Below are 14,039 nucleotides of genomic sequence, written 5' to 3'. Positions count from 1 at the left end.
AATACCATGACTACACCTGTTTAGCATGGTGCCCTCCGGCGCACAAGGACGTGTTTACAAACAAGCCGGAGCCTGGCAGGGTTTGACCCTGGCACATGCCGATGGTGTCGCACAGCCTGTAGCTAACCTCATGCATATATCCCCTAATATTTTCAGCATTGTTAAGGACACGCTACAGAAGTTTAAGATTACAGAAACACAATCTGCAGAAGAAAATTGCACTGCTTACTTACAATACAAATTTTACCATTAGGTAATTGGAGTTTTTTTTTATACTAATTTGCTGAAGGTTAAGCAAGGAAGGCTGATTACAGATATTGTTTTGTTACACTATTAGGCTCCATTAGCATTTTGTTGTTTATGAGGTTCTTCTTGTATTTGTTTCGATTTAGCTGCAGTTTAAAGCTAAATGACAATTTTTACATTGGTCCAGCTTGGATCAAAGTATGGAAATATGTATGTGCCATACCTGTGGAACCTGGAAATCACTGTAGTACTCACTGCTACTACAATTATTTTCCTCCAGCTTCCATTGCCAAGCTGTTTTTTTTTTAACAAGAAAGAAAACCAAGCTGTTTACTGAATACAGGAATTTTCCTGCTAGACACAGGCGCAACCTGTCAGTGATTCTAGCACATCTGCCTCTTAGCCCCAAAAAAAATAAGAACATTCACTTATATTTTCTCCCAAGAAAAGCAACTACTTTGTTTTCTGGGGATACCCAAAACCCAGAAATAAGCAGTAAGTAACCTCTGAGACGCGTAGTAAATAATGTTGTGCTGTGCCTTTAAATCAGTAAATAAAACATAAACTGTGCAAACACCAAACTATGCAAAACATGTGGATAAAAAAATTAATAAAAATAAAGTTCATCTTCATCATAAAGTTTGTTATATATGCTTTTAGACCAGAAAGTTCATGAAAATTGTGCAAACACCGCAAAATGTTCAATCTGTGCAAACTGGATGAGTAAAATAAAGTCTATTGAAAAAACTTGTGACTTTTCATGATTCTTTGACCACATAAACACTAGCTTCTTACCAGATTATTCGACCCCAGATTATAGGAGGTCTATATGGCGCTCACTCAACAGGAGGCTTATCCACTGCAATTTCCTATTAGGACCAGGTAATGGGAGCCACTGCCAATGGTTCAAGAAGGGTTGACAGCACTCCCAGGTATGAAGAAATGATAATTATTTTATTGAAGATAAAAATCTATCAGGATACATCATAAGACATCATGAGACCTCTATGCAGGCATGGCAAGACTAACGTGTTTCATGAATCAAGGTTCACTTAGATTATCACAAAGCGAACCTTGATTCATGAAACGCGTTAATCTTGTCATGCCTGCATTGAGGTCTCATGATGTCTTATGATGTATCTTGATGGATTTTTATCTTCAATAAAGTAATTATCACTGCTTCATACCTGGGAGGGCGGTCAACCTTTCTTGAACCATTGGCTCTTATTCAGGCTGCAGACTGGACCTGCACCACAAGGATGAAGGGAGCGATCATTCCCACTTGGAGCGGCACAGCTCTGTCTTTGCATCAATGGGAGTCACTGGCCTCGTCAGCAAAGATGTAATGTTGCACAGGTAAAAATATGAATCTTGGAAGCCACATAGTGTAAAACTGTAATCACCAGTTTATTCAATCTGAAAAGGTACTCAGATAATAAAGCATATACAGATATGGCAAACAAACTATCAGCGGGTGTGGCAGCTTTAGCCCTGCCCCGACATGTTTCATTGTAAAAAGACATTCTCAAGGGGATCAGCAAGTAACCTAAAGGTTAGCTTTGTCATGCTGGACTGGCTCAAGTAGCTGGGCTGAGCTCAGTTGGATCACTTGGTACCCCCCTTTCCTAAGAGCCATACTTAGACACAGAAAAGGCAGAAGGTATTAGGCTGATTATACACCACTAGATTTTAATATCCATGTTGGTAAAATGAAATATTTGTTGAAAGAATGAACTTCTAACCAAGAATGTGGTTTTATTTAAGGGATTTCAAATGAAATTAGTTGAATAATATATTTTTGACAAATTATTTTTCTACATATGATGGAACAAGAATCTAACTGTGTAGGTCCAGCTTTACTTTGCTTCAGGATTTTTGCTATCAGACACAGGAACACCACCAAACAACTTCCAAGAAGACACCCAGCACATACGGCTCACTGACAGAGTTCAGTCTGTGACAGATTTTCCAGTCATTGCTATCCTTGGTGGCGTACAAGAAATTATCCAGAGGACAGGGCTTCACAGGTAATGAAGACTCCTCTCCTTCACAGCCTCTGCATAGGAGGAACTCCAACCTCCTCCTTAAAATTCCAAATTAAAATTCTGACACACTCCTCTATATCCCACAATGTAATGCATTGCAGAGCACTTCTAGGTTCAGTATAAATGGAGATCCCCCGCCGCTTTCCATCCTGAACAGGCTCACAGAGAAACTCAATGAGGTCGAAAGGTGACAAGGGTGAGCCACCAGCTCACTTTTACAAGTGAGCCCCCAAACACGTAACCAGGCCTTGGGCACACCACCAAGGTCCCCATACTATATAGAGAAAACATCTGCAAGAACCAATATAGCCACCCGAGCAGGTGACTTTATATAACAATATAAGGTACCGGTGGCTCCTGCAGTGTTTTGATTTAAACTTGGCCTCTGGAGTCAGAGCACAGGAGACAAACTTGACCATATAGGAGTTTGGCATTTACATTTATTTGAATCTAGAGGTATGTATGGTCTTTTCAATGATTTTTGGATAGACAAGGAATCAATTCAATCAAATCAAGCAGTATCCACACATGTAGGACACTCAACGTTAGGGGTAAGTTTTTCCTCCAAAAACTCTCTTCTCCCTTAGTTTTTCCCCCTCTCCCTGCTAATGCTGACAGAGAGCAGCAGGAAAGGGACAAACAAGAATGCCGTCAGGCGCCCAACATCCTCATTATCAACCTATGGGGTCATCAGATGTTAGGATGCCAGCAGCGGGCCCACGTACTTATTATCAACCTATGAGGTCATCAGTTGTTAGGATGCCAGCAGCGGGCCCACGTGGTGCCAAAGTTTGTAATTCTGCACAACAAAAACCTGTGCCTTTGTGTAAAAGGCAGATGTGATCCATCCACTAGTTTGTTGACAATTTTGGGGCAGTTTTAGGCAGCTCTAAAGAATCCAGATGGCACCTCAGGCTGCCATGGAGCCCTGGTTGAAAAAGGCTGGCATAATACAACACAAGTAATTCATGTTGCCTTTTGATAGGCATTGCCTTGCCCTGAATGTGGTGCTTCTCCTGAAGAAAGAAATTTCTTTATGGCCGTGTACATTTTCCCCCAAACTTTTTTAGACAATTGGGAACAATTTTTAGGCATTTTGCCAAGGCACCCTTAAAGAGCCCAGGCGGAACCCCAGAGTGCCATGGCACCCTGGTTGAAAAAGGCTGGCATAGACACAGGTCCTGTTTCCAGCAGCACTGCGGACTCCCTCAAGAAATAGCTCTGGCCAACTCAGTAGATTGTTTTACAAAGCCAGATGCATTCCTGAGGCCCCAATCGCACTTGCAAAGGGTTCCCGGTGATTATCTGCAAGCGGAAGCCCCATTGAAAGCAATGGGAGGCTGGCAGCTCCTGCAGATAATCACAACCGCTTGCATGCAATTGCTCAAGCAACAATTACCTGTGAATGATCGGCCCTGGACGTGTACTGTCTGATCATTTGCAGTTAATCGTTCCATGAGTGATTACAGGCAAGTGTCTTATACAAGCCCTATGGCTTGAACAAGCCTTTAATTAGTGGACTAATAAATGACCAAGAAAATACTTACAGATTATAAATTTCCTAAATCCTGCAAAAAGTCTAAACCTGATTTTTAATATAATGCCAGAGAACGAAAAAAATAAAAACAATAGCTGCACTACCTTTGTATTTAGCATGTAAAATAAAGCCATTCCCACCTCCGTAAGCATCTCCGAAGAGATTGTAATTTCCATGTGAGCACAAAAAGCAACTCATCTGTTAAATTCAATCATGTAGTATTGCTCCAGAGCCTCTGTAATACCATCACTGTGTAGGACGAGCTGCCTGTTGACCTGACACAGCACTATAAAAGACTGCATTGATTTTCCAAGCACTTCATCTCTGCTGAAAGAACTGAATCATTCTGTAAAATATAGGAATAGAAAACTTTTTTTTTATAACTTAATGGTCTGGCTATGAGGAAAAGGCACTTGCGTTTTCAGAGTTTGTTCTTGAAATTACACAATACATTTTTTTTCCAATATATCCTGAGATGACAAACACAGCCAGAATTTTCAGGAGGAGGTTGGCAACAGTATTGCTTTCATGACAGGTTCTCCTTAAAAAATTATTGTTATTGTGCAGAAAATACATAGAATGTGTTACGGGGTGGGGTGTGGTGGCAGGTGAGGTACCACTCTTTTATGGCCATTGGTTATGAAGGGCAGTACCATGACGTACCACGACGTACCACCTGTACCTCAAAGTCCCACATTTTTATAAATGGCAATGTAGTGAGTAAGGCTAGCCATGCACACTTAGATTTCTGGCTTACAATAGCAGTCAGTGAGGAGAATGCCACCCATACAGACTGCCAAAAAGATCAATGGTGTCATGGTGTTGACCCTGTACCTACGCAGGAAGAATCAAAAGGATAGTCAACCAGCCACAGCTCAAGGAACCTCTAGCAACCTCTGGAGGGACCTCTGGTTTAATGGTGTCCAAGAGGGCTGAGTTTAGGAGTGGAAGGGGCATCAGAACTGAGTAAACAAAATACGGTACTTTTTTTTTCCACCTCACCTAGCTGCCACCTCCACCTACTGGCTGATACACCGAAATGGATGGACTGTATACCATACGATAAGTATTGTTGTCCTATGAGGAAACTCTTTACCCAATACCTGCAGGTTACGAAGCATGGTCAGATAACGAAGCTCTGTATAGAGAAAAACAATGGAAAGAATAAAGATGAAGATGGAACGGGAAGACAGACAAAAGGAGAAAGCAAAGATAGATAGAAAGGGAGGGAAGAAGAGAAAGGAATGATGGAGAGAAAGGGGCGACATCTGGAATCCCCAAATGTTTGCTTCTAAAGCTTTCAGGCAGTAGGAGGCCCCCTTGTGTTTCTTAAGAGGCATAACCCAACAAGTATTCCCAATCGGACAGCCCAAGGATCTTATACCTCTTCCATTGGAAAACTTTAATTTCTAAAGTAATTAGTGTTTGTTACGACAATCCACTTGGCATTTAACAAACAAAAAAAAAATCTTGTTATACACAAAAGCTTCAGGGAATGTCTGCGTTTCTCATCTCAATGTTTTAACAACGTTTTACATATTAAAGAAGCAGTAATTTCCCCAGCAGTGTCTAAACAGAAGATGAAGATAGAACAGCTGTGCAGAGAAGGGAGACAGATTACGGATGAGCCAAACCTAGCCAACTACTGGAACGTCCTTAAGAAACCTCATCAAAGAGAGAAAAATCACAGCTTTCAACAGGAGGGTGTAAAACGATTTTCTCTCTTAGAAATATCTCAGAAAATCAAAAATGACAAATATCACACATAATAATCACTTTTAGTGAAATGAAATAAACATATTTAGATTATCAAAGGTGAAGTGTTTCAGATAAATGGTTCACTTTCTGAAGGATAATGCTGAACGGGCAAACTGTTACCTTGGAACTCCATCAACATGAGCTCGGATTAGCCATTTGAAATGCTACAATTTTCATAAAGGATGCTTATACTAAGAAAAAAAAATGTAGGCTGCCATTACTGGTTGCCAGGCTGTCAGGCTGATCCACTGGCATATCCTGGCAAAGGAAGGTCGTGTGGCCAGCCCAGGTACAGCCAGCTGTGGGGTGATTTTTGAGGATGGGTGTTAGGTTTCCAGTGCAACATCACCCAGTCTGCACATTACCACTATATGGGGTTCCCTGCAAAACCAAGAGGGAACTGATGGGGGACTAGGGTCTTCGCTTCCCCATCAGGCTCTGACCACTTTAAGCTTCACTGTTTGCTAGGATGCTGTCAATCCAACAGTGTCCTTAACAACCAGTGATAGGTGAGGAGGGGGCAGTGGTGGCAAACAAGCCTCCTGCTACACAGCATACAGAAACGGGCACTCAGCCTGTCTCTGTACCTCATATTAGAGTTGGTCTGAACTACATCCAGTTTCATTATCTATGAACTATTTTTTAATTGAGTGCAGTAAAAGCACTATAAAGCACTGTAAGTAAAAAGAAGGAAGAAATGCCGATAAGAGAAAATAAGGATTAAATACATTATAATAGAAAAAGGGAATACTTTTTCTATCATAATGTACTGTATTTGATCCTTTTTTTTCTCTTATCGGCATTTCTTGCTTCTTTTTACTTATAGTGTCTTATATATGGTGAAGATACAACTTTACAGTGCTGTTTGGCTTTTCTGGCGCCTCTGTACCCATATTTTTTCTTAGCAAAGGCTATGTTAGCCCATAATATTGGACTGTATTATGTCCAATTATATATATATTACTCTTATTATAATTTTCTTCTTAACTTTAATCTAGCCTGGCCCCTGTATGCCCCCTGTGGCCACACAAATGGAAGCTCCCTTTGCCGTTATTGTTGGGCTGCCCGGCCATGTGCTCTTCTGTGGGGGTCCCCTTGGTAAGTTGGGTGGGATTTGTGGGATGGGACAGTCTATGAGCCATGATGCTCGATATATATTTGTATGCATTTTTCCTGGTACTATTGTATTTTTTGTCACATTATTTCTATTTTCCCGACTTTGTAATAATTAATTATGTGTTTATTGTCATCAGAGCCACTGTTGAACACTTGATGATCATATAATCCCCTGAAGAAACCACTTGACATGCATCAGTGACCATTTCAAGCATATGGATACTTTGGCCAGTATTACTATCTGTATATTACTCTGCTTATATTTTATGCACCCTATCTTTGTTGTCTTCTGTACATCTATGTAATAAAATGTATATTTTTTTAAGTAAAATACTGTAATTTTCTATATATTAGGCATCACTATAATCCCTATCCAATACCCCTTCTTTATACTTTATAGCTCATTACATGAAAGTAAGGTTAATAATATAACTTAGATTACAAAATCTTCCGTTTTACTCAAATTAGTTGACGCAAAAATGAACAACTTCCGATGACGTCACATTGATAATGAAACGCGTCAAGCTAGGACGCACAGTGTGCTATGCAAAGCTCTAGGTGGAACGCACGCTGACACCTGGGCGGCTTTTACAAATACTGCTATTGTGGATGCCTGCATTGGATGGATTTTTAGGTTTTTGCTGTATGCTGAACCTGGCGAAGGTTTTTAATAAAATACCAAGACGTTTTTAGGCTATAAGGAGTTCGTCTTCTGTCTTTTTCCTTTTACCCTGACTGCTAGCAGGAGGGAAGCCGGCTGGTGGATTTCTTGGGCACGGAGACTGCCTAAGTTTCATTTGACTTCTCCTGTTATATGACAAAGAGGGTCAACTACATTTGGTGAGTGGGGATCTTCACTTCACTTGTACAAGGATTTTTTTTTGAAAGCACACTGAGCTACGTGCCAGTCACTGTGGGATATATACGGTAAGAGCCTATGAACTTGGGAGAACTTTTCACATCGGATATTATAGGACAAACAAGTATAGTTTTTTTTAATTCACTACATTTATTATTTGGATTTTACGATGGTTTACTAATTGTGTGCACAATTCAAGCATGTTTATCTTATCATTTATTACACAGGTTATGTTGTTGCCATTCACAGTAGCAAGCGCTGTTTGTTCACAGAGAGATTTTTCTTGTGGATTATTAATCACAAAGATGAATACACCCCACAACAAAAACTACTACATCTAGTATTTTGTATGACCTTCACGATTTGTAAGGACGGCATCAAGTCTTCTATGGAATAAACAAGTTGGCAACATATTGCAACATCTATCTTTTTCCTTTCTTTAAGAATGTCCTCTTTTAGAGCCTGGATTCTGGATGGAGAGTAAATCTCAACTTGTCTGTTCAGAATTCCCCATAAGAGTTTGATTGGGTACAGATTAGGAGACATACTTGGTCACTGAATCACTTACACCCATTTCTTCTTCAGGAATGCAACAGTGGCCTTAGAAGTGTTTTGGATCATTGTCATGTTGGAAAAGTGCACAACGACCAAGGGCACAGAGTGATGGTAGCATCTTCTCTTTCAATATAGAGCAGTACATCTGTGAATTCATGATACCATCAATGAAATGCAGCTCCCTGACACCAGCATCACTCATACAGCCCCACAGAAGGACACGGCCACCACCATGTTTCACTGTAGGCACCATGCATTTTTCTTTGTACTCCTCACCATTGCGATGCCATACAGTTTTGAAGCCATCCATTCCAAAAACATTTATCTTGCTGTCATCACTCCAGAGTACAGAGTCCCAGTAGTCTTCTTTTTCAGCATGGTTGCTGGCAAATTCTAGGCAGCCTTTTTTTGTGCATGGGCTTTAGGAGAGGCTTCCTTTGTGGACGACACCCATGCATGCCATTCCTCTCCAGTGTACGCCGTACTACATCACAGAAAACAATCACCCCAGTTTGACTTTCTACTTCTTTAGCTAACTGCAGTGAAATTGCATGGCAATTTTCTTCAACCCTTCTCATCAGAAGACGCTCCTGTCGGTGTTGTTCTGTGGACGGCTGTGAAATGGTTGCAGTTCCAACTTTGTTCAATTTTTCTATCACTTTTGCTACAGTATTCTGAGTGATAAGTAAAGCTTTGCTGATCTTCTTGTAGTCTTCACCTTTCTTGTGTAAAGAAATGATTTTCTTTCTCAGGCCTCGTTACATTTCTCTTCCATGTGGTGCCATTGCTGACAGCATGAAATGGGAAGGGGTTTTCTTTGTTAAGTAACACCCTTTTATAATCAATTGTCTGCTGGACACCTGTTTAATGAATAATTAGACTCACCTGTAGTTGAATTCTTGTTAATTCGGATTTTGTTGTCTCAAATTTAGCTTTGCTCCTAAGACTTTCATTGGGGTGTATTCATTTTTGCAACATGGTCTTGAATAAATTTATTAGGAAAAATACTTTTGTGTGTGCAAATTAACAAATCTTGGTTGCAATCAATGGCCCGCATTTGAAGGAGTATTTTGTAGTGTAGTGTCTCATAGAAAATGTTGATTCTGAAAGGAAAGTAAAGGTTTACTGACAAATCTGTTGGGGTGTACTCATTTATGCTGAGCACTGTATATGTAGTGCACTGATGCGGACACTAAAAGGCTGTACTGTTATTGAAGGGAGATTCTTCTTTACACACTTTCCCCCAGTCCTTTCTGTTCCTCGATTTATTTGCATATTTGATATGCTTAGAGTCAATGTATTTCCTGACCTCAGGCACCATGTGTCTTATGAAATGTTAGGGAACAATTTAGCTTTGCAGTAAAAATCCAATGTGCCACATTTGTTTATTGTTAGCTAGCAGTGGCATTCTAGCATTCAGATCCTGCATTGTTCCTTGGTATTTGTAATATTTATAGGAAATATGCACCTCGTGGAACTTTGGGTCAGAAGTACATCTGCTGGAACCATGCTGAGAACACAGATAAAGCCAAAGGACAGAAAGAATTGGTAAAACGTGCACAGAAAACAGAAATTCCTCTTTTGTGCACCCATGCCATATGACTGTTGCTAGGGCAGCTCAGGAAACGTGAGAGAGATGTGAGGAGCACCAAGGCCTAGGCAATATTCTCTAAGTTTTCAATTCCTAAGTGGTTGATTGGAGACACTGGTTCCTTTTGTACTGAATATTTTGTACAATTTTCTATGTTAACCAACACAATTGTATTCCTATATTTCGTAGGCTGGTTATTTTATCTTGTTTGAATCAATCGAATGAAAATTTTCAAAATTCTTATTTGAGAGAAGCTGATCGTTAGAGGGACACCTCCCTAGCGGGAACCGCCATAGATGGATCGAGATTTGGCCAGGTCCCAGCTGAATCGGCCAAATTTCGATCCATCTATGTCCAGCTTTAGGCTGGGTATAGACAGTTTTTTTTTCTTCAGCCAGCAGGCTGAATGAGAAGAAGAAACAAACACATACGAAAAGAAAGCCCCTAACCACACAAGTGAGGTGAGTGGAGAAATGCCACGCTGAAACGTATTCTGAATGCGGGACCCTCCGCAGTCAGAGAACACTCATCAGCGGATGCAGCCTTTGATCAATGAAATATGAAACGGGAAATTGGGGACAGAAGGGGCATTGGGAATTTGTATGAAACACACCACTGGGGTAGGATGAGACATTCATTATAGTATACATGATATTTAGTAGTGACAACAATGGGCATAATACAGTAATTGATATATATTTAATTAAATCGATAAGTATGATACAAGGTAGGTAAAACATGATTAATACATCATATCATAATAAAATTGATAGCATAATAAACAATTTATCACATGATTAAATTTGATATCGACAATACAACCAAAATAAGCACAGACATAATGAACATATTGTATTGAATAAATTGATGACTCAACCAAATCAAACCCATGGTATAGGCATGTGACATGACATCACATATGAAAGCTCGACGCATTTCGTGGATTTGTATCCACTCATTAGGAGCAGCTAATTGGGAATGCCTATAATGAATTGTAGAACTATGGTCCTAGCACTCTTACCTGTGGGTATATGGTAGAATTGTAAAAGAATATAGATAATAGAAATAATAATAAGAGGCACCAGGGGATGAGAAAACCGTGTCTGTCCCCCACTCCCTCGATCTTGCTGATTGCGGGGCTGGGGGCTTGTACTCGCTGCACATCGACGCCTCGCCCCACACGGCTGACATCAATCTGACGCCGCCTGCTGGCGTGTCAATTAAGCATCTGCATGCACCACTGGCGGATGTTTCAGGCGCCTACATATAGGCGTTTAGCCGCCTGTATGTAGGCGCCTCCTCTCTCAGAACACGGTTTAGCATGACGTTGGTGGGACGCCTCTGGCTCTTTTCTTTTCCATCATGCATCCAGGGACCCTACATTCATTGTGGCACTTCACACTTCACCATCCTTCACATGCCCACAAGTCTTAGGTATATTCACTGTTGTTATGTGTTGTCACTGTTTCTCCTGGTGGTCTGTTACTCTTCATATCTCCTTTGCTCCACTTCAATTCCCCTTTACAATAGGGTGTTGTCTACTTGATTTCCTACTCCTTCACACACTCATTCTCCATCACTTCATTCGTCCCTGTATAATACCCACTTGCTCACTATATATATTATTATTTATTACAGTATACTCCTGGGGCTCAAACTGACTATCACAGTGTTGGAAGGGGGATCCCGCCCATGCACCTTTTTTCATTACTGTTCCCTGGTTGATTCCGCCCTGCTGCCGCTTTCTCACTGCCTCAGCTCCCGGGGGGGATGGTTTCCTCATCCCCTGGTGCCTCTTATCATTATTTCTATTATCTACGTTCTTTTACAATTCTACCATATACCTCTCATATACCTCTGCTAGGACCATAGTCGTTGTTCCCTCTCTTCCTGTGTTAACTAACTACCGTTAATTACCTATCTAAATTCATTATAGGCATTCCCAGTTACCTGCTCTTGATGAGTGGATACGAATACACGAAACGCGTCGATCTTTCATATGTGATGTCATGTCACAGTAACCATGCCTATAGCATGGGTTTGATTTGGTTGAGTCATCAATTTATTCAATACAATATGTTCATTATGTCTGCTTATTTTGGGTGTACATCATATCAATTTTAATCATGTGATACATTGTTTATTATGCTATCAATTTTATTATGATATGATGTATTAATCATGTTTTACCTACCTTGTATCATACTTATTGATTTAATTAAATATATATCAATTACTGCATTATGCACATTGTTGTCACTACTAAATATCATGTATACTATATTGAATGTCTCATCCTACCCGAGCAGTGTGTTTCATACAAAGTCCCAATGCCCCTTCTGTGCCCAATTTCCCCTTTCATATTCCACATAACCAGGGATGGAGAGCTGTGTACTGGATAGTCATGGCCTCACATTTGATCAATGAAGGTTTTCCAAAGTGATCAAACAGGGAAGGACACACACAGATTGAAATTCTGCCTGTCCCTGCTGAATTGGCTGAATTCCGATCCATCCGTACCTAACCTAACATTCACTGTTCATTTATCCTCTGTACTGGTGGTAGGCAAAGACAAAGTGAAACCACACAAAGGGAGACTTTATTGCGTGATAAGAAACTTGGAGGAACCTCTGTTAATGTTTCAGTTTCTTCTACCTGATATACAGTGGGGACAGAAAGTATTCAGACCCTCTTAAATTTTTCACTCTTTGTTGATTTTAGCAAATGGCTGCAATATATTTAAGTTCATTTTTTTTTTACTCATTAATGTATATACAGCACCCCATATTGATAGAAACACACAGAATTGTTGACATTTTTTTATTAAAAAAGAAAAACTGAAATATCACATGGTCCTAAGTATTCAGACCCTTTGCTCAGTATTTAGTAGAAGCACCCTTTTGATCTAATACAGCCATGAGTCGTTTTGGGAAAGATGCAACAAGTTTTTCACACCTGGATTTGGGGATCCTCTGCCATTCCTCCTTGCAGATCCTCTCCAGTTCTGTCAGGTTGGATGGTAAACGTTGGTGGACAGCCATTTTTAGGTCTCTCCAGAGATACTCAATTGGGTTTAAGTCAGGGCTCTGGCTGGGCCATTCAAGAACAGTCACGGATTTGTTGTGAAGCCATTCCTTCATTTTTTTATCTGTGTGCTTAGGGTCATTGTCTTGTTGGAAGATAAACCTTTGGCCCAGTCTGAGGTCCTGAGCACTCTGGAGAAGGTTTTCGTCCAGGATATCCCTGTACTTGGCCGCATTCATCTTTCCCTCGATTGCAACCAGTCGTCCTGTCCCTGCAGCTGAAAAACACTCCCACAGCATGATGCTGCCACCACCATGCTTCACTGTTGGGACTGTATTGGACAGGTGATGAGCAGTGCCTGTTTTTCTCCACACATACCGCTTAGAATTAAGGCCAAAAAGTTCTATCTTGGTCTCATCAGACCAGAGAATCTTATTTCTCACCATCTTGGAGTCCTTCAGGTGTTTCTTAGCAAACTCCATGCGGGCTTTCATGTGTCTTGCACTGAGGAGAGGCTTCTGTCGGGCCACTCTGTCATAAAGCCCCGACTGGTGGAGGGCTGCAGTGATGGTTGACTTTCTATAACTTTCCCCCATCTTCCAACTGCATCTCTGGAGCTCAGCCACAGTGATCTTTGGGTTCTTCTTTACCTCTCTCACCAAGGCTCTTCTCCCCCGATAGCTCAGTGTGGCCGGACGGCCAGCTCTAGGAAGGGTTCTGGTCGTCCCAAACATCTTCCATTTAAGGATTATGGAGGCCACTGTGCTCTTAGGAACCTTAAGTGCAGCAAAAAATTTTTTGTAATCTTGGCCAGATCTGTGCCTTGCCACAATTTTGTCTCTGAGCTCTTCAGGCAGTTCCTTTGACCTCATGATTCTAATTTGCTCTGACATGCACTGTGAGCTGTAAGGTCTTATATAGACAGGTGTGTGGCTTTCCTAATCAAGTCCAATCAGTATAATCAAACAGCTGGACTCAAATGAAGGTGTAGAACCATCTCAAGGATGATCAGAAGAAATGGACAGCACCTGAGTTAAATATATGAGTGTCACAGCAAAGGGTCTGAATACTTAGGACCATGTGATGTTTCAGTTTTTCTTTTTTAATAAATCTGCAAAAATTTCAACAATTCTGTGTTTTTCTGTCAATATGGGGTGCTGTGTCTACATTAATGAGGAAAAAAAATGAACTTAAATGATTTTAGAAAATGGCTGCAATATAACAAAGAGTGAAAAACTGAAGGGGGTCTGAATACTTTCCGTCCCCACTGTAGTTTAGAATATAGGAAGATTAAGACTATAGTGGTAG

Source organism: Aquarana catesbeiana, linkage group LG04 (assembly GCF_042186555.1).
Source record: "Aquarana catesbeiana isolate 2022-GZ linkage group LG04, ASM4218655v1, whole genome shotgun sequence".
NCBI classification, from domain to species: domain Eukaryota; kingdom Metazoa; phylum Chordata; class Amphibia; order Anura; family Ranidae; genus Aquarana; species Aquarana catesbeiana.
This window is presented reverse-complemented; position numbering follows the sequence as displayed.